This window comes from Peromyscus maniculatus, chromosome 7 (assembly GCF_049852395.1).
Source record: "Peromyscus maniculatus bairdii isolate BWxNUB_F1_BW_parent chromosome 7, HU_Pman_BW_mat_3.1, whole genome shotgun sequence".
NCBI lineage: Eukaryota > Metazoa > Chordata > Mammalia > Rodentia > Cricetidae > Peromyscus > Peromyscus maniculatus.
The window spans coordinates 38,456,317-38,476,646 of record NC_134858.1 but is presented as its reverse complement, the minus strand read 5'-3'; the positions used below and the strand labels follow the sequence as shown (position 1 = coordinate 38,476,646).

The 20,330-nt window shown below is 43.5% G+C and overlaps 1 long non-coding RNA gene across 2 annotated transcripts in view; it reads left to right on the top strand.

Moving 5' to 3' along the window:
- The window catches only part of LOC121830800 (uncharacterized), a 110,417-nt gene that overhangs the window by 48,887 nt on the left and 41,200 nt on the right, over positions 1–20,330 (top strand). The window contains exons 3-5 of one of the 2 annotated variants that reach the window (XR_013052711.1): positions 1,378–1,529; positions 15,339–15,479; positions 15,862–15,999. This is a non-coding gene — a long non-coding RNA (uncharacterized LOC121830800). The remainder of the gene's footprint in view (positions 1–1,377; positions 1,530–15,338; positions 15,480–15,861; positions 16,000–20,330) is intronic. The other variant, XR_006074024.2, reaches the window with a different exon arrangement.

Here is a 20,330-nt window from a genome sequence, read left to right as displayed (position 1 = left end):
ATAAGGACTTAAAAAAAATTTCTGAATCATCTTTAGGCAGGTCATTTCTCCATGAAGTTTAAAAACTTTAGTGTTTAAGAGATTAAAACTAAATTTTAATGAGACATTCAAGGAGGTGCTTTGCAAATGACCTCAAATCTGCCCCTTCTTCCTGAGAATAAGAACAAGTCAGCCAATGAAAGACTTGGCCTCATGTTATTCTTCACGTATCTGAAGAAATGTGAGTCATAAGAGAACTGCTCTCCCTACTCAGAACAGTGAACTATGGGGTTCACTGTGCCCTTAAGCCAGGAGTTGGGCATCTGGAGTTGTAGTACATGGTGACTTTGTAGCTCCATGCCAACCAATGAAGCAACACATGGACATACAAGGCGGCTGTATTGTGGGTATTGACTCTATTGGATTGATATGTGTCAGTCAATTTCTATAATACCCTTTATGATCATAGAAAAAGATTAAGTATACTTGGGAACATTTTAAACAGTTAATGGAAAATTGCTTTTGATAGTGGGGTTAACTAAAAGTTCTACATCTGAAAATTATTTTTTCTTATTTAGTAGGAAGAGATGTATTGCTAAATTATAGATGCATAAAGGGTAAGTTTGTTTGGAAGATAGGAGTCTGGCAATTCCTGGAATCAGTACTCAGGGAGAATTATTCACCCAATGTGTGTAAGTGTACCTGTCAGAAGGTGTAATGCCTGTGTCCATGTGAAATTCATTGGTTGTAACATGAGCAAGCAGATGCCCAGAAATAGCTGTTCTCATAAAAATTACAGGTTGTATCTGATAAAGATGTCTTGCTCCTTCCAGTCAGGATGTGCTATTCTACTAGAAAGTAAGTATTTATGCTTTTGAACTTACTGCAACATGCATATGTTCTACAGATTATAGCTTAAATATATTTATTATTAATAAGATTTCAAAAGCAACACCAACCAATTAAATCCACATATATGACTAAAATATTGGCTTCATGCTAGCAGATTTCTTTCTTTATTTTATTTTCTCCAGTGACTTGTCTCTAGAATTTTCTCCCTTCTACTTACCAAAAGAAGAGTATTCATTGTATGGTTTTACTTCTAATTTAAAAAAAAAAAATCCTCCCAAATGGGATGATTTCAAATTGCATGAACAAAATAGAAGCTGTATATGGGTTCACAAGGACTTGGTCTCCATTTTTATCTCTTTAGATGACAAATGTGGATGTCAGTGCACAAGAACATTCTGAAGTTCATGGGAATTTTGAGAAAGCACCTTGTACCTGTATGGCTGTTGAGTGTACTGTGTCATTTCTATCAATAGTTGCTGCTGTAACAAATAAGCCCTAAACTACATGAATTGTTCGAACAAGAAAAAAGATTTCTTTTTTCCCTAGGTAAAGCCTGACACGGGTGTTCTTGCACAATGGAACATTTTCTTTCAAGTTGTAAATCAAGGACCCAATTCCTCTTCTCCCTTTAGCATCTGCCTTCTAGAAAAGCCGCCATTCATCTGGAGGGAACGGAAGAGGAGGAAACGCAGGACATGGTGAGTGGGTGATAACTCTGCTCTGGGCTTTGAAGTGAGCCTGTGGCTTATGTTAAAATTCCTCTGGCCGAGCTGGGTCCTGTGGCCATGGTCAAATAGAAAGAAAGTGGGAGCATGGTTTAGCTATATCAACAGGGAAAAGGAGGTTCAGATTCGGTGACCAGCCAGCCATTCTCTGACACACACATGTTCAAGAATCAGAGTTCGGGACAAACTGCTTTCTGCCACCTGTTATTATGTTTTCTCACCTGAAAAACTTGCCTTGCTTCAAGCACTCTTGATAGTGTTTTGCTTTATGATCAAATATACTGGCAAAATATTGGGATAAGAGCCATCTATAAAAGCATAACACAGAGCCCAGCTTCTTTACAACACAAGAGTATCTCAGTAGGTAGAAATCTGTGTTTGTATCAATTCAAGTAAAACAAAACAACAACAACAAACTAAGGACATACTCTGGTGGTAGATGCTCTAATGACAGGCTTCCAGAAACAGGTGTATGGAGGGGGACCACGGCACTACTCATCTGAAGAGACGAGGAGGGTGGAGTGAGTGAACAAAGCTGCCTTAGTCTGTTCAGATGATACCCTGGAGTTCTGGAGGCATGAAATGTTCCAGCCACTTTGCTAGCTAAGATCTCTGCAGTCTGAGGACCATCACCACCACGATATAGCAATGGCTGCAGCCGGAGATGGGAGAGGAGGGTAAAATTTGAAAGCCTGGACAAAGTTGCCTTTGTCTGTCCCCAAACCTATATCATTTCCATCTGTCATATTGTTTCAGCCAGGCGAGGTGATTTCTAAGCTCTGAGCTCCAATTAATTTCACCTAGGGCATTTTCACTGTTGTACAATAAACGTTTGAATTTAAGATGTTTCTTTTCCTTTTGAAATTGGATTGTGTGTTACTTGGTTACTGACTGTCGCTGGTGGTCCACATGACTACAGATAAGAGCATTGATCTGGTAAGGAAACAGACTGGCTCTTAAAAGGAAGTAGTTTAGATTTGACAGCTGCAGATGATGAGGTGTCTTCTAACCTGTGTTCCCATCAAAGGTGTGAAAGATTGCACATCCTTCCTTTCAGCTGCCCAGGTCTATAAAGAACGGATGCTCGGGTCCGCCAGCCTGCCTTCACTGAACAAAGCTGAGTGCAAAGACGTGGTATCTGGCTGGCTGCTGAGTCCACAGTACCTAGATCACACCTAAGATACTAGGAGATAGTGGCCAAGGCCTTCTAGGTCCAGTCAGGCAATATCAGAAGTAAGCTTCATTTGGAGGACAGAATCCTAAGGGGCAACAGTCATAAACAACCTCAGTCAAGGGTGGTTCGGTGCCTTCTTGAGATGCAAAGCCATTAAGGAAGCTTCCAGGAGACCTCGTTCCATTGGAAAGACTCTCAGTTCTGACCACCCTAACTAGATGATATCTAATCTGACAGGTTGTTCACACAGCACTTGCTTTGCTACCTTTTAGGTACTTGATATGAATTCGAACATTTTTTTTTATGGAGAGTGGCTTGTGTCTAGTTCTACCCTGTGATCTCAACATAGTGATGGGATTACCTGCTTCCTTGTCATGAACATCAACAGTTAGACCTCTGCACTCCTTCTGTAGACTACCCAAGGTAGGAGGTCTTTGCTGGATAGCTTAGTACCGACAACTAAGTACCCCAGCTGTCCCCCAGTGGAACCTGAATCTTGGGGTAGGTTCTTTTGATCTTAAGAGTCATCTGCACGACTCCTTTAGTGCCAGATGATCTCACTGTAGAGTCTTCTGTTTCCAGGGGAGTAATGTGCAGCATTCTCTTTATGAGCTTGGGGTCAAGGTCCAGATTTCCAGCTTTGTCCCAGTTCCTGGTACATCTAAAGAGGTGCTTCTATTTCAGGGTCAACCTTTGGATCGTGCCACATTGGAAAGATAATAAAAAAGCACTTTCAGGTGGATTTTATTCATCATTTATAATAATCACTAAAATTACAGATGAAATAGGCCATTATATCATCTGGCTCCCTTTCTAGCCTGTGTTATATTGTCTGGCTCCCTTTCTAGCCTCTCTCTCTCTCTCTGTGTATGTGTGTGTGTGTGTGTGTGTGTGTGTGTGTGTGTGTGTGTGTGTGTGTGTGTGTGTGTTTTATTTTATAACATCTATAAAGGAAACCTTCACAAGGTTTAATCATAACTATCTCTTGGCCATTTGTGTCAAGTGCAAACTATTCCAAATGAAATAAGTTTTGTTTTGTTTTGTTTTTTTTAAATATTTTTGGGATCTAATTTCTGTCTGGAAGATTCTTGATGTTGTTCAGGCTGAGTAGCTATGTCCTTTTCTTCACGCCCTATATGACTCACATATCAGCATAGTTGACCATGCCTGAACAGTGCCATGGATCTAATCCATGCCACTATGCAGTAGCTAGGATCATGTTGGAAACTCACCATTTCTCAATGAAAATGTTCCAAGTAGTGTTTCTGCCCTCTGGTGTCTTCCAAGGCATGTAAATGAACTTCTGACAGCATTACAATGTAACATCAGTGCCCCCCTCTCACTGACTTTCGAGGCAATGGGCAACCTGTCATCTCCCGAATGAGAAGAGAGTGCAAGCACAATCTATTTGCACTGCAGTGAATACAGAAGAACACCAGTGCGCTGACAAACTGGTGATTTCTTAGGCACTTGCATGGAGAAGAATTAAGGGGGTAACTTCAGAGCATAGGCTGGCAGAGGCACACAAGCACAGGAGAAAGGATAGAATAATACACCAACCTGTGCTCACGTTTTGACCAACATAAATAGGCTAGTTGATCTACTGGCCAAGATCCAGTAATTTTCAAACATCGAGTTGTCATAGGTCATGTTAAATTGATGATGATGACTAATAATAATTTATTAAGTTTTGTTTCTATGTAATTAACAAATAGTCTATATCTATAAGGAGTTGAGGATTAGTATTATAGCTATGAATCTTTTTTTTAAAAAAAACCATGAAGTTGAAGAGTTATAGAGATGGCTCAGAGGTTAGGAACACTTGTTGGTCTTCAGTGGACCTGGGTTCAATTCCCAGCAACCACACGGTGACACACTCATGGTTATGTTGCTCAATTACCTTCTAAATATCCATGCTTGTCCCCATAGACCTGTGCTGCTCTCAGCCTTGGTCAGAGAAGCTTCTCCCTGCAGTGGGCAGCAGTCAACCGACAGATGTATAAGTGTCAAAGTGCTGAGAATAAGAAAGTGCTCAGTTGTAAGTGAGACATCTTTCTTTCTTTCCTTCTTTCTTCCTTTTCTCTTTATTTTTCTTTTTCTTTTTTTTTTCTTTTTTGGTTGTTGTTGTTTTTTGAGACAGGTTTCTCTGTGTAGCTTTGTGCCTTTCCTGGAACTCTATCTGTAGACCAGGCTGGCCTCAAACTCACAAGATCCACCTGACTCTGTTTCCTGAGCGCTGGGATTAAAGGCATGCGCCACCACCACCCTGCTGAGACATCTTTCTTTTTCTTTTCTTTTCTTTTTTTTTTTTTTTTTAAGATTTATTTATTATGTATACAGTGTTCTGCCTGCAGGCCAAAAGAGGACACCAGATCTCATTACAGATGGTTGTGAGCCACCATGTGGGTGCTGGGAATTGAACTCAGGACCTCTGGAAGAGCAGCCAATGCTCTTAACCACTGAGCCATCTCTCCAGCCCCTGAGACATCTTTCTTGATCCCACTCCCCACAACCAAGTGTCAGAGAACATTGTAGAAGAAGAGGTGAAAAGAATATAAGAACTGGAAGGTGGAAAGGAGTGCTGTGAAACATGACCTTCTGGACTTGGCCTGAGGATTGCACTAATGAATTCACAGCAGCTGTATTGACTTGCACAAGATCCTTCCGGCAAAAATTCTAACGCAGGTGGAAGATGCTCTCTCCAGATCGCATCCCTTGCTGAGGAGCTGTTGGCAGTGGATAGATGCTGGAAATGGAGAATCTCTCTGTCTCTGTGTCTCTGTCTCTATGTCTGTGTCTGTCTGTCTGTCTTTCTGTCTCTCTCTCTCACACACTCTCTCTCATGTGTAGACACTGGTGTATTTCCCATGCCCCAGTGTATGACCCATACATATTGGCAATGCTAATCTGACAGTGAGTTTTCAGGGGTAAAAGGACATGAATTTTATTTGGAGGGATCCATGTTGAAAAATACTTGAGGGAGAGTTGGAGGGGAAAATGGGGAGCAAATATGGTCATGACCACATTTCATTGTATACACATATGAAATTATCATTAAAAAAATTCATGGTCATCTTTGACTACGTAATGAATTTGAAGGTGGATGGGGAAACATGAGACCTTGTTTTAAAAACAAAACTAAACAAAAATCATTAAATGTGAGCCACCATGGGGCTTCATGTTTTTTTTTTTTTTTCTTTTTCTCCTATCCAAGTACTAACTAGGCCTGACCTTGCTCAGTTTCAAGATCAGACAAGATCTAGCACATTCAGGATGATATGTCTGCAGATGAGAGTTGTTTGTCTTTAAAATAGACATCTGTACATTATTAAAGCTGAAGGAATACTGCACAGTGTGATTACATCATGCCTTTCTGAGGCAGCTCTACTCAGTGCACCGATGTCTACAAGGACTGTCCACTGAAGCACCATTGTGGTGATATTGTGTTCCCCAAAATATTGTGCACCCTAACAAACTTATCTGGGGTCAGAGAACAGAACAGCCACTGGAGACAGAGGCTAGAAAATGGTGGCACTCACGCCTTTAATCCTAGCATTCGGAAGGCAGAGATTCATCCAGCTCTCTGTGAGTTCAAAGCTAACTGGAAACAGCCAGGCATGGTGACTCATGCCTTTAATCCCAGGAAGTGATGACAGGAAGCAGAAAGGTATTTAAGGTGTGAAAACCAGGAACTAGAGCTGGTTAAGCTTTTAGGCTTTTGAGCAGCAGTTCAGCTGAGATCCATTCAGATGAGGACTCAGAGGCTTCCAGTTTGAGGAAACAGGATCAGCTGAGGTATTGAAAAGGTGAGGTGGCTGTGGCTTGTTCTACTTCTCTGATCTTCCAGCATTCACCCTAATACCTGGCTCCAGATTTGTTTTTATTAATAAGACCTTCTAAGATTACTGCTATACACCATTGCTTAGTTCTAGTGTTAATTTTTTTAAATTTATTTTACATACCAATCACAGAACTCCCTCTTCCCTTCTCCTGCCCCTCCAACCTTCCCCCTAACCAACCCACCCACCTCCCCCATTCCCTCTTACAAGAAAGTAAGGCCTCCCATAGGGAGTCAGCAAAGCCTGGTCCATTCAGTAGAGGCAGGCCTAAGCCCACCCCCCCCACCCACCCCCACACACCTCAAGGCTGTGTGAGGTGTCCCACCATAGGTAGTGGGCTCCAAAAGGCCTGCTCATGCACCAGGGATGGATCCTTATCCTACTGTCAGGGGCCCCTGAAGCAGATCAAGCTACACAACTGTCTCACTTATGCCGAAGGCCGAGTCCCATGGAGGCTCCACAACTGTTGGTCTAAATTTCATGAGTTCCACTGGTTTGGTTTGGTTGTCTTTGCAGCTTTTCCCATCATGATCTTGATGCTTCTTGATTATAGAATCCCTCTTCTCTCTCTTCGACTGGAATCCTGGAGCTCAACCTGGTGTTTGGCTGTGGATCTCTGCATCTGCTTCCACCAGTTACTGGAGAAAGGCTCTATGATGACAGTTAGGGTATTCACCAATCTGATTACTGGGGTAAGCCAGTTCAGGTACCCTCTCCACTATTGCTAGTAGTCTAAGCTGGGGTAATCCTTGTGGATTTCTGGGAACTTCCCTAGCACCCGGTTTCTCCCTATCCCCATGATGTCTCCCCCTCTATCATGGTATCTCTTCCATTGCTCTCACACTCCATCCCTGTTCCAACTCAACCATCCTGTTCCCTTATGTTCTCATCCCCCATCTCCTACCTTTGATTGCCCACCCTCATGCCCAGTTTATTCATAGATATCTCATCTATTTCCTCTTCCCAGGGTGATCTATCTGTCCCTCTTTGGGTCTTCCTTGTTAGCTAGCTTCTCAGGAACTGTGGTTTGTAGTCTGATTATTCTTTGCTTTACATCTAATATCCACTTACAAGTGAGTACATGCCATATTTGTCCTTCTGAGTCTGGGTTACCTCACTCAGGATGACATTTTCTAGTTTCATCTATTTGCCTTCATATTTCATGATGTCATTTTTTTTTTTTACTGCTGACTAATACTCCATTGTGTATATGTACCACATTTTCTTAATCCAACGAATTCCACATATTGGTACAGGCTTGGCCATGTATAGGGAGCTGAAACTTGATTATCTTTATTTCCAGTTTCCATTAGAGGCTATTCTTCTGGCTACATCACTCACACCTGACTTCCTATAGACCTGTGAGCAACTACTCCCAATGTTGTGAAGTAACAAAACCATACCAACTGCCTACACTATCCCTAGCTATTTACTGATGCTTTTCAATGAGAAGAAGAAACTTTGTATCACATTAGCTTTATGCCTAAGAAAATGAATAAAAGAATGGACCCAGGTCAACAAAAAAACGTCATTAGTCATGGGATAGATGTAGTGGGTAGCCATTCCAGCTTGCTGGAACAATTGCTAGATTTGGATAAAAAGTCTTCCAGAACAGTCTTTGGAAATGTCTCTGTATCCAATCTATGGGGCTCCCCCTGGTCTTGTGAGTATTATGCTCCTTCCTCATGCTACAGGAACAGAAGCATTGTGTTGACTATTCTCCTGGGCAAATGCTCAATCGTTTCTTGGTAGCAGTCCCCTGACACATTGGAGTAGATGGGTTTAGATGGAGGAAACAATCTGGAAACTTCTCTAGGCACAGAGAATATAGTACTGAATGGGAAGGTGCTCAGAGGAGTTCTGGGGGGGGAGAAATCATGGCTAGATATGAAAAGTAGAAGGAGGAGGAAGGTGAGGTAAAGAAGAGACTGTGAAAGTGAAAATTTCCATCCATCTCACCCTAGGGGTGTTCTCTGTCTTGGGTCTCAGCAACAAAATGTGCAGGATTGGTTGAGACTGGGATGCCAGGGGCAGGCATGCTCCTTGCAGCTGTTAGCGATAGTGTGAAGGACATCTATCTTCTTCCAAAACACCATCCCCTGCACACTAAGCTTGAAATCATCAGATTCTCTTTAACTCACAGTTTGGGAAGCATCAGCCCATGGTCGATGGAATACAATGATTTTGGGCCTGTAATGGGTCAGGACATCATGGCAGCAGACCCCAAGAGGCTGTTCACCTCATAACCACAAAGTAAGGAACAGGAAGGAAAAGAGGCTGTGGTCCAGACACTTCTTTTGAGGACATGCCACCCGTGACCTGAAGACTTCTTACTGGACTCATTCCTTAGAGGTTCCCACAATGTCCCACAGAACCATCCTGGAGAATAAGCTTTTTAAACATGGGCTCTTGGACAACATTTCAGATCCATGCTATAGAACCATGGGCTATTTGTGAGGGCTCTATGGACTGGATTCCTAAATTGGGCAGAGCAAGCTTGGAAGAGCTAGAAGATATTCTGTAGATTTCTGATGCTTGGCAAGTAGGATGTATACCTAGAGGTTTATAATGGTACATGGATTTTTTTTTTTGATGTTGGTGCCTGTGTATGATGCTGAGGATTGAAATCAAAGCCTTGTACAAACTAGGCAAAAGATCACCCTGGTCTGGTGAAGAGCTTTTGATACATCTTTGTATGTAATCTGTGAGTAAATCCATGCTCAGCAGGTCCAGTGTTTCAAAACAAAGATAAAGTCAGTGGACAGGTATTACCATATTAAAGTATGATCTTGATATGTCAGGGGTGAAAAAGTTCAACCTATGAACTTGGATAAGGTTGAATTTAATATTGCTGAGGAGGATCCAGAAGGCGCTGAGAATTTGAAGAGACTTATCACTCCTGTGAGATTTGGCCTCCATGACTTGTAACACCAGATAGGACAAGAAATGGAACTTGTTCATCTTTGGCTAAATCTCTTCTTTGGTGGTCACCCAAAAGCATTAGTTAGAGGTACTCTTCTTTGAAAGGCATAATTTCCATTAAAATTTGTGCTTCCATGACTTTCACAGTCCTCTTCCGGTTGCCAAGTTCCTCGTGTGCATCATCTGTGTTTCACAAGCCATCCTTGACTTTTCTTCCACTTCCCGGACTGCTCATGCTGTTGATGGTCCACGGAGCCCTGGCACATTCTGCCCTCTAACTTACTGCTCTCTTCCAAGTATCCACAGTTCCTCTCTCATAGCGTCCATCCTTGACACCTATCTCTTCCTCCTGTAGACTTGAAGCTCTGTGAGGATGAAAACTAGACCTGCTTTGCAGCGTGCTGCATCTGAAAGCCTGGTGTAGCTTCTGACACAAGACAGGCACTACCTAAAGATCTCTTGAATAAAGGGGAACACTAGTTTTTACTGTAATCCTATTGCTGATTCACAGATGCATTGTGAAAAATTAGGCCATTAATGTGGATCTGTGTCGCTGGTGGAGACAACCCTGATATAGAAGAAATGAGCCAAAACTTTGGAGCTATCAGGCTTCATTTTGATCATCCAATCTGCCCTCCTGGCAAGAGCTTGTGTTCTTTGCAACACTAATAATCTTGATGTTGATGTCCTAGGTATGGTTTCCCTTGTAACATGGAGTGGGGAAGGATGTCAATGGGTAAGAGTGTTTGTAGAGGATTAAAAGAAAGAAAATGTCATCATTGTGATGGTATTGTGTTCCCCAAAATATTGTGCACCCTAATAAACTTATCTGGAGTCAGAGAACAGAACAGCCACTAGAGACAGAGGCTAGAAAATGGTGGCACTCACGCCTTTAATCCTAGCATTTTGGAGGCAGAGATCCCTCTGGATCTCAGTGAGTTCAAGGCCACATTGGAAATAGCCAGGCATGGTGACTCATGCCTTTAATCCCAGGAAGTGATGGCAGAAAGCAGAAAGGTATTTAAGGCGTGAGGACCAGGAACTACGGCTGGTTAAGCTTTTAGGCTTTTGAGCAACAAACAGTTCAGCTGAGATTCATTCTGAATGAAGACTCAGAGGCTTCCAGTCTGAGGAAACAGGATCAGCTGAGGAATTGGCGAGGTGAGGAAGTTGTGGCTTGTTCTGCTTCTCTGATCTTCCAGTATTCACCCCAGTACCTGGCTTTAAGTTTGATTTTATTAATAAGACTCTTTAAGATTCATGCTACAGAAAGAAAATGTTATCATTTGGCTTGGGCACACTGCCCAGTTCCTTTTTTTCAGGAGATGCTGTGATACAGGGTGAGATGGCTTCCTGAGGGTTCTTGACACAAAACTGCTTTCAGTCGAGGCTGATGTAGAGTTGGTTCACCAAGAACAACCATTGGCCCTGTGGTGGACTTGGTCTGTGTTCTGTGTAATTGTTGTCTTTTACAGAGTTAAGCGAATTAGAAATTAGACCTTGGGGATGCCAAGGTCTATGGATCTGTGAGGTGTGGGGTTTCAGAGGTGAGGAGGTTTCAGAGTCAGGGAGGAGAACAAGAGACAGCACCAGTCATGGGCAAAGGAGTCTGACAGTCTGCCGAGGCCGTGTGGCTGACAGCCGGCCTGACACTTAGTTTTGACTTGATTCTAACTGCACAAGCGGTGTGTGCAGATGACTTTACATCTCTGAGCAAAATGTGCGACAGCAATGTGCTAAGCAAATGCAAACAAAAATATGCTTCCCCCACCCCAAACAAATCTCTCACACGTCGTGACAATGCCATGGCATGGCGAGAGACTGAAGACAGGGGCCACCAGGAACCAGATTTGCAGGGTGCTTGAAGCCATTCTCCAGTCCTTTTCGAGGTCACCTTCAGTGTGCTGGGTTACCTCCTATCATTTAGTATCACACACATTTTAATATCATTCATGCATGTACTCATGAGAACTTCATCCATGCACTTTGCTCAATGTGTGTCGGGGACCTACTGTGATTCAAAAAAATGCAGGGATACTTAGAAGGCAGCATGGAGGATTCAGTGAGAATACATGAGGGGTTGCAGCTTCTCTGCTTCTGCCCATGACTGTCCCTCAGTTCTAGGAGCTTCCCCCTTCTTCATGCCCATGAAAAACTTCCCTGCCTCTTAAGGACCAGGAGTATTTCTTTTCTTGTTTCCATGATCTTTCCCTGTAGTGAAATGTATTCATTCTTTGCCCAGTTGAACCCAATGGAAGGCTACTTCCTCTCAGCAGTTACAGTCAGTAGATGTTGAAAGTCTCTGTAGCCAGCTTGTTCTCTTCTGCCTTGACTGTTCTCACCTTGACCAAATTCGTACTGGGGTGAAAGTGCATGAACGGGCAAACCTTATAAAAGCTGGCCTTGGGATGGAGCTTGTAGCTTGCATTCAGAGCTTCTTGGCTCAAACATAGACATAGGACTCCAATTTACCACCCTGAAGCATCCATAAGACATTCGAATAGTAACAGAGAATCATGCTGCATTCTTCTCTGACAGCATACCATGGTGCCAGAGTGTGGAATCTGAAGTTCCAATTTGGTTGGGTTCAAATCCCAGCTCTTTGGGTTGTTTGTGAATGTACGGGGTGGTGTGTGTATGTGTGTGTATGTGTGTGTGTGTGTTAACACCTTTGCCCCATTTCTCCATTTTTTAAAATGGAGATAATACTGCGTACTTTATTGGGTCAGTGTGAGGATCAGAATCTATTAATACATGTACTTTCATGTTTAGAACACTGTAGGCACTTGGTACATGCTCAAGAGGGTCCTATTATTAACTAATATTCTCTAAATAAAATCATTCCCATCTTCTGTGGTTTACTACTCTCAATGGTTCTTTCTAACCAGCTTGATATTCTGGATGTTTTAAACCCCAATTTTTACAAATGGCCACCTTTGGGAGTGGATATTTCAAATATTCATATGTCGCGGTAACGCCCGCATTACCGATACCCGTTTACCATGTCTGAGCGAAGGGCTGCGGATTAATCCCCTTATAGTAATCAGCATACCTGGAGAACTTACTGACGTCGTAGCTGTTCCTGGCGAACTTACTACCGACGTCACTGTTCCTGAAGAACTTACCGACGTCACTGTTACCGACGTCACCGCTCTGTGTGTTGAGTTCTGAATCCTCTTTGACCCCTCACCTGGTATCCGAAGTTTCCTTCCCGGGTTTCGGCACCAGTTGCTGTCCGAAGTTACCTTCCCGGGTTTCTGCACCAGTTGTGGCGCGCTCCTCGGCCAGCGAGGAAGAACGACCATCACGCGAGGATTCTTCTCAGATCACACTTTATTGGAGTGCCTCTTGATTAAGGGAGAGTGGGAGGTGAGGGGCAGCGGCCCCGAGGACTAAACTGCAGCTGCTTATATAGGGAATCAAGCAAACATGCCGTACTGTGATTGGGTCCTGCCAGAATGCTAGCACAGGGAGCCACGGGATAGGCTGAGGACATAAGGCCAATTACCATACTCGTGCATCATAGCCAAATATGGAGTTGTTTACAGCTAGGCTACCAGGAAGCCAGCGCCATCTTTGAATAGCGGCTCCCTACATTCATAGTGTTTTTTTAAGAGTGAGTCATTTGGAGTTAGACCTTGGAACTTGACTTTCAGTATTTTTACCAGCATCAATCATAATTTAAGGAGGAACATAGTCATAGACTCCTTAGATCGCAGCCTTGCTGTAGTGATTTATTGAGTATTGTGTGGTGGAATTAAGTAAATCATATATGAAAACATATAACATCATATATATTAGTTTTAACAAATGTTTGTTTCTTTTTATTAAAACAACACAACAAAAGCAAATCATGACCACCAACAAAATGACCTTCATGGTCATTGAATCTGAAATCTGAATCAGCTGGGTCAGCCTGGAGCCTTTGAATGGTGCCTAAGAAGAAGGACTTACATGACATCATTTACAGTATGATAAACACTGAGCAATGAGTGTTATTTATAATACACACATGAGCACACACACACACACACACACACACACACACACACACATGATCTATCACACACATACATGCAGTTCTAAATCTAGGTACAACCCTTACAGTTGCTCTATGGAGTCAAACTTGGTGTGATCTTTCCTAAGGTGAGGGACCCAAGAACTGCTTCTAAGGCCAGGGTTGCTTTTTTGAGTCTGTTTCTTGAGTCTTCTGTACATCTACGCCGGCTGAGATCTCATTGTTCCTGAGGACTGGCTCTGTCCTGGGGGCTCACCTGGTGAAAGACTCTGATACTCATTACAGCATTTCTGTCTCTGGAGAAGACCCTGTGAGTTGAGGGTTTGTGCAGAATGGGTGGGTCTCGTGACTCCATCCTTTTCCCCACCCTCCTTCCAAAAGTCTGCTGGCTCAGGCCTTTAATGCTAAGCATTTTTGAACCATACCTGCCAACCAATGTGGCTTATAGTCTGGCTACCCCATGTAGACTGCTCTGCTACAAGATTGGTTCCCCCTCTTGAGTTTCTACCCCCCAAACGTGTCTCCCCAGCCCTAAGTCTAGCATTTGCCAACCTTTTAAATTTGTGTTGACTGCTGAGATCTTGGTGTGTGGCAAGCCATCGGTCGGCATTGTCTTCCTTGTGCTGTAGTTCTAGGCTGTGTACCAGGAGTGACCAGAATATCCTGAAGGTCCTCAGTTCAAAGAACAAAGTTATATTCCAAAGATGTTGCCATATGAAGGCAGCTTCATTCTTAGAGAGGGCACAAAAGAATCGAGCCTTGACTTGGGCTTCTTTGATTTGGTTTGGAGTAGGGTTGCCCTGCAGGTGGGAATTAGGGGAATGGCATGCTGTGACACCTCTTGGCTCATTAATGAGTGACAAGGGATAGAAAGAAAACTGATCTAGACAGACAGGGCCTGTTGGTACAGAAGTCCCGCGGAAATCAACCAAAAGAGAAGTGGATAAGCAGTGTGCAGTACCTGCGGGCATTTTTGGATATTTGGTGACCAAATTCTCCCTGTTTTTGAGTATTGAAATCCATGTCTCTTATTTAGAGTTGTTGAATCTCAGTGATGACCAATCTGGGAGAAAGATGGAGTTACTTCCTAACTTTAGAAAAAAATGAGCATGAATGAGCAACTTTGACACAAGGGTGGCAGGTACATGTTTCCAGCATCCCACTGCTCACCCTAAGCCTCACCTTTGGCCTAGCGAGAGGCCCTTTCCCTGAGTCAGAACAGAGGTCAGCACCCTGACCCAATCACTCCACAGCCTTCTGGCCGACCAGGGGGTGCCAATTAGGTCCCATTGTGAGGGAAGTGGGAGGGAAGTGTCCCCCCAATTCACTGACCCTTGAAGGAACTTCATCACTTTTGTTTTGAGGCTGTCGGGGGTGAGGCAGGGCACAATCCCTTCATCTGTCCCTAGGGAAGCCTGGTACAGTGACCGTGTCTGTCCTTGGCCTCACGTCCTCACGATAGGTAGTGCTTGAATACCTCCTCTGCATATCTCAATCTGCGATCTCACCAAGTAGGTGTCGGGATGGGAAGAGGACAAGTGAAATTCGCATGCCGGCTCCTGGCACAACGTCTGTTTAGTTTTAGAAATCACATTTACAGTGGTAAGGCATGGCAGATGTCAGCTCCACTGCCCACCACTCCTTGTCCGCTCCTCCCCTTCTTCTCAATGGGGAACACAATGAACTAATTCCACAAGAAGCAATTCAGAGAAATGTGAAAATGTAATTCACCAGGGTTCAGCCAGCATGTCCATCTCGTTCTAAATCCAACAAGTTGGCCACATGCTAGGGGCCCCAGTGTATCCTAAAATATATTCATTAATTTCCAGAGATTAAAAATCCATGTGCTTAAAAAACACCCACAACAAAAATACCAGCTGCCTTTTGAAAACAAGGGCATTGGGAAATGAATGGAATTGCGTGTTTCTGCTCTGTGTTCAAGAGCTTCGATGGCTACTGTGTTACATCAGGTAGGTAATGAAAGACAATTGACAAGGAATCTAAATAGAAGAGGGGTGCTTGGGTAACTGTAGTTTTTATGTTCAGGGGAGCCTGGGAGAGAAAAGCTGCATTGTACCTCGGATTAATGGAGCTGCAGGGCTGCATTAATGACAGCCTTGCTTTTTTAGCAAAAAGGAAGACAGTTAGGGCAGTCAAAGAGAACATGGCTAGAATGTGCTCTGCTAATTGGAAATGTATATTATTTTGAGGCGATGTGTGTGCAGGGGAGGGGGCTGGAGAGGATGCGAGAGAGGGAGGCACAGCGAGAGGGCTGCAAGAGAGACTGGACCCAGGATGCCCCGGATTGGGCCCTATCAGCAGGGCAGTTAAAGGGTCTTTTCTTGTTGATAGGAACGGCCAGTGCCTGGACCCCACCCTCCCCCACTCCCTTTTAATTCAATGGCTACGTGGGGGCTTCTTTGATGGAGGCTTTGAAGTCGGTGGCTTTGAGATTACTCTTCCTCTGTGACCTTGACCACCAGCCATGAGGTTAGTAGGGAAGGGGAGGGGAGGAGGAAGGCTCCGGAGCTGGAAAAAGGGAAGGAAGGAGAAGGGAGGGGACGGCATTTCTGCAGCATTCCAGGACTTTTCTGATCACTCGGCAAAGTTGAAATATGATTGCAGCCTTTGCACCGGGAAGGAAAGAAACCATTTAAATGAAAAATTAGCTGCCTTAGCGGGTCAAGCACATAGTTACATTAATGTCGTGTAGAACAATAAATCACCTTCGATCTCCAATTGAAAAAATGCTAATTTAGCTCAGCGATTCACTGATTGTACTTTGCTCCGATAGAAATCTTTTATTTAATGCGAAGCCGTGATTTGACAGCCTCCTCTAATGGTGCTCGCAGCCTCCCAGCATCTCAGTGGAATTCTGATCATGGTTTTAATATTCCGTGCAGCTCTGCCCCCTCTGATTTCACGCTCACACATTAACGAGAGCTGACACTGGAGATTAGGCGCAGACAGCTGGAATGCCAGGGCTTTGTTGCGGCATGGACTGCAGCCAACGTCGTTCAACCACAGCCAAGAGGGACCTGGGAAAGTCTTCTTAAGAAGGAGGGAAAGGCGGGGTGCGGGGCTGGAGGGAGGGTGGGAGCGGGGGATGGGAGCCCAAAGAAAGGCAAGGTACTTTCTGAAGGGCATAAGAAAAATGGAGATTTTTCGGGGAGCCCTTTCCTCGTGGAAATTCACATTTGAATCGGTTTTGGTGTGTGTTAGAGGAAGTCGATCATTATGGGGAAATCCCAAACTGGTTCAGTATTTTTCTGTAAACGCCTCTGAAATTACAATGGAAGGCAGCGAACAGAGAATGGAAATGGCCCCCAGCCTCAGACCGCCAGCCGCTTGCGCGCTTGTCTGAGAAACAATGGTGATTAGGAACTGCTGGAAGACTGCTTACATAAGGAAATGTGTTCACCCTTCGCCTTGAAAAAATCACTTAGTTCCAGGTGAATACGTGGGGAAATAAAACTAGATCTATGAGTCCGAGCTGCCTGCACAGACTAGTGACTACCTCCGCGAGAAAGGAAGTCCTCTAGTCTAACTGCCTTGATCCTAATGCAGGGTTTCCTGAGACCAGAAATCAAATAATGACCCACAGTTTCATCTACACCAGCAACCAGGGCTCAGACAATGCAGTACGGCAAACGGAAGAGAATATCATGGCCTTAGTCTGCGGCCCAACTTTCTCCAGGAGAATCACTGAGAACGAAAATAGCCAAGAGGGCGCATTAACACCACATCAAAAAAAAAAAAAAAAAAAAAAAAAAAAAAAAAAAAAAAGGTTCTGCTCCCGGGGGAAAGCAATTGAGTAGAAATAACAAATGTCTTCCTTGCTAACTGTATCATCATTAATAATAATTGTACTTTGCATTTTTATGGGATCCTAGGATTCTTGAGGTCTTTATAAATATGCATAGGGGGAGACTGAAGGGGAGAGATGAATAGAGATGAATGAACCCATTCAGGATGTCAGGATGGAGTGACTGAGGCTTGCCAGGGCAGGGACTTACCTGGAGCGAAAGGGACAGAAAACAAGTTACAAAGCCCCGTGCAGCACCTGGCCTGGTGCCTGCTAGGTAATTCCTCCTCTCAGAGCTGAGGCTCAGACCAATGAACCTGGCTTTCCCGGTGAGAATGGGGAGGAACTGAACTATATTGAGCAACTTTGTCCTGTTGTTCCTACTTATACCCTCTTTTGTCCTTGTTAGGCCCTATCACCAATATAGTTTACAATTTGTGATATTGAGCATGGAGCTAGACGATGTTCTTATTAAAAGGAAACATGAGTTGGGACCTATTTTATATAGAGAGGCTATATATAGAAAACAAATACATATATAATAAGCATATTATATATATCCATGCCTATACATGTCTATATATATTTGTATACATATGCATATCTACATATATCTATATATGTATATATCTGCATATATCTATATCTGTGTATGAATATGTATATGTAAATCAGTAAGTCGGGGGCTGGAGAAATGGTTCAGCAGATAGGAGAACTTGGATGCTCTTCCAGAGGACCTGGGTTTGGTTTCCAACATCCATAGGCAGCTCACAACCATCTATAACTCCAGCTCTACCCAGAGGATCCAGCATCTCAGAAGAGACCTGCACTCAAGTGCACATACTCACATGTAGACACACCACACACACGCACATGCACACGCACACACACACCCTTACACATAATTTAAAATGATTAATAAATCTTTTTAAAAAATCAGGTCATATCACAGTGGTTAAGGGCCTGTAGCTTATGCCACAGTATATAAATCCAAGTAATTAAGAACAAGTCAGGTAAATTTGCCCATAAATGTCACTTCTCTTAATGTCTTTGTGGCCTTAGTGGGATTCTTTGCTTTTTCAAAGGTTCATTTTTTTTTGTTTATGAAATACAGATTTCCATGAAATACCCTTAGCAGAGTCCCTGACTGATAGGGGACACTCAGTCAGGGCCAACTGTCACTGCATTCTTTTCATGCAGTTCTTCGGAGCATTCGATAAGGGTGCACACAGGTGAACACTGTCCAACAGACCCTTTGAGTGCTCATGGTGACTGCACGTGGCATTCTAAAGTGTGCTATTGTTTTCACTCCTCTCTTCTCAAGCGATTTACACTTACGCTCAAGATTCTCCAACACTGCTCGAAGCATGTTTGGAACTATCCCTTTAGAATGCTGACTAAGTGGAGAGCTGGGGAGATAGTCCAGTGGTAAAATGCTTGGTTGTAAGCAATAATTCATGAATTCGATGCCCAGACCCCACATCAAAAAGCCAGGCATGGTGGCACATGATGGGAATTCTCCTGCTGGGGAGGCAGAGATAGGTAGGTTCCTAGGGCTTGTTAGCCAGCCAGCCTTACCTAATACTGGAGCCTTGGGCCAGCAAGAGGCCCTGTCTCAACAAAACAGGTTGGTGGTGCTTGAGAAATGACACTTGAGGTACACACACACACACACACACACACACACACACACACACACACACACACATTACCAATACTCTTGGTAAATTGTGTCTTAAACATCTTTAATTATGGCACATTTTTATCCTTGGAGGATGGATTTGTCATTGGGAGCTTATTCAAAGCTGTCCAGAAGCTGTGTCCTATGAATTTGGTAGGAATTCAAACTGGGAGAATGCTTTTCCAGAAATAAGTGTGCCTATATACAAATTAGATTTGCTTTTTGTAAACAAAAATCTAACCTTAGTTCCTAGAAAGGCTTATTGAGCAAATGTAGCCATTTTAGAATATGTCCATGATTTCCTAAAAAGAGCGCACAGAAAGGACCACAGTTCCTGGTACATCTGTAGCGGAGAAACTGAAGCTCATTATTTCATGGTCATAGCTTATAAACAGACTTCCCAGAAGGAGCTTAGAGTTCCTTGTGGCAGAAAAAAGGCCTGGTTTTGAGTGTTCTAGTTTGCTTTCTGTTACTGTGTTAAACACCAGCACCAAAAGCAACTTAGGGAAGAAAAGAATTACCTTTAGCTTATATTTTCAGGTCACAGTCCATCATGGAGGAAAGTGTAGTAGGAACTGAAGCAGAAACCACAGAGAAACACTGTTCACTGGCTTGCTCACTTTCATGCTCAGCTAGCTTTCTTATATAACATAGACCCATCTGCCTAGGGGATGATGCCACCCACACTGGGATGGCTCTCTCAAATCAATCATCAATCAAAACAGTCTCTCACAGACATTGACACAGGGCAATCCGATTGAGGCAGTTCTCCAAGTGGGGCTCCCTCTCCCCGGGTGATTCTAGGTGTATCAAGTTGACAAGGAAACAACCAGGACGATGAGTTCTTGGGACTTATCCCAACCTGAGGTTCACTGCTCTTGTCTTTGCCCTTTGGGCTTGTGTGCAGCTTTTGCATAGAGTCAGTCTGCTCATTTTTCAGAATCCATTATTCAACTTCTGGATTTCTGATCTTTCCCAAGGATTACAGTTTGCTAAGCCCTCATCAGGAAGGCACACACATTATTACAGTGCAGAGTGGCGAGTGCTATTCCTGAGGGCACACAAGCATGGCTAGATCATGGAGATGCTATACATCATGCTTACGTGTGTGAACTTGATCTTAGAATTGAAAGGCAAATGTTGGCCTTTACCGCTGGAGAGGATAACACTGTGGTTCCTCATCATTTGAGTCTGTGATGGCTATTCTTGGTTGTCAATTTGACTATCTCTGGAATGAACTATGATCCAGAAATGGAGAGCATAATTATAATCCAGATCCTGAGGCTTGAAGACATAGGCTTTTGCTATAGATCTTGAGGCAGGATGACACACAGC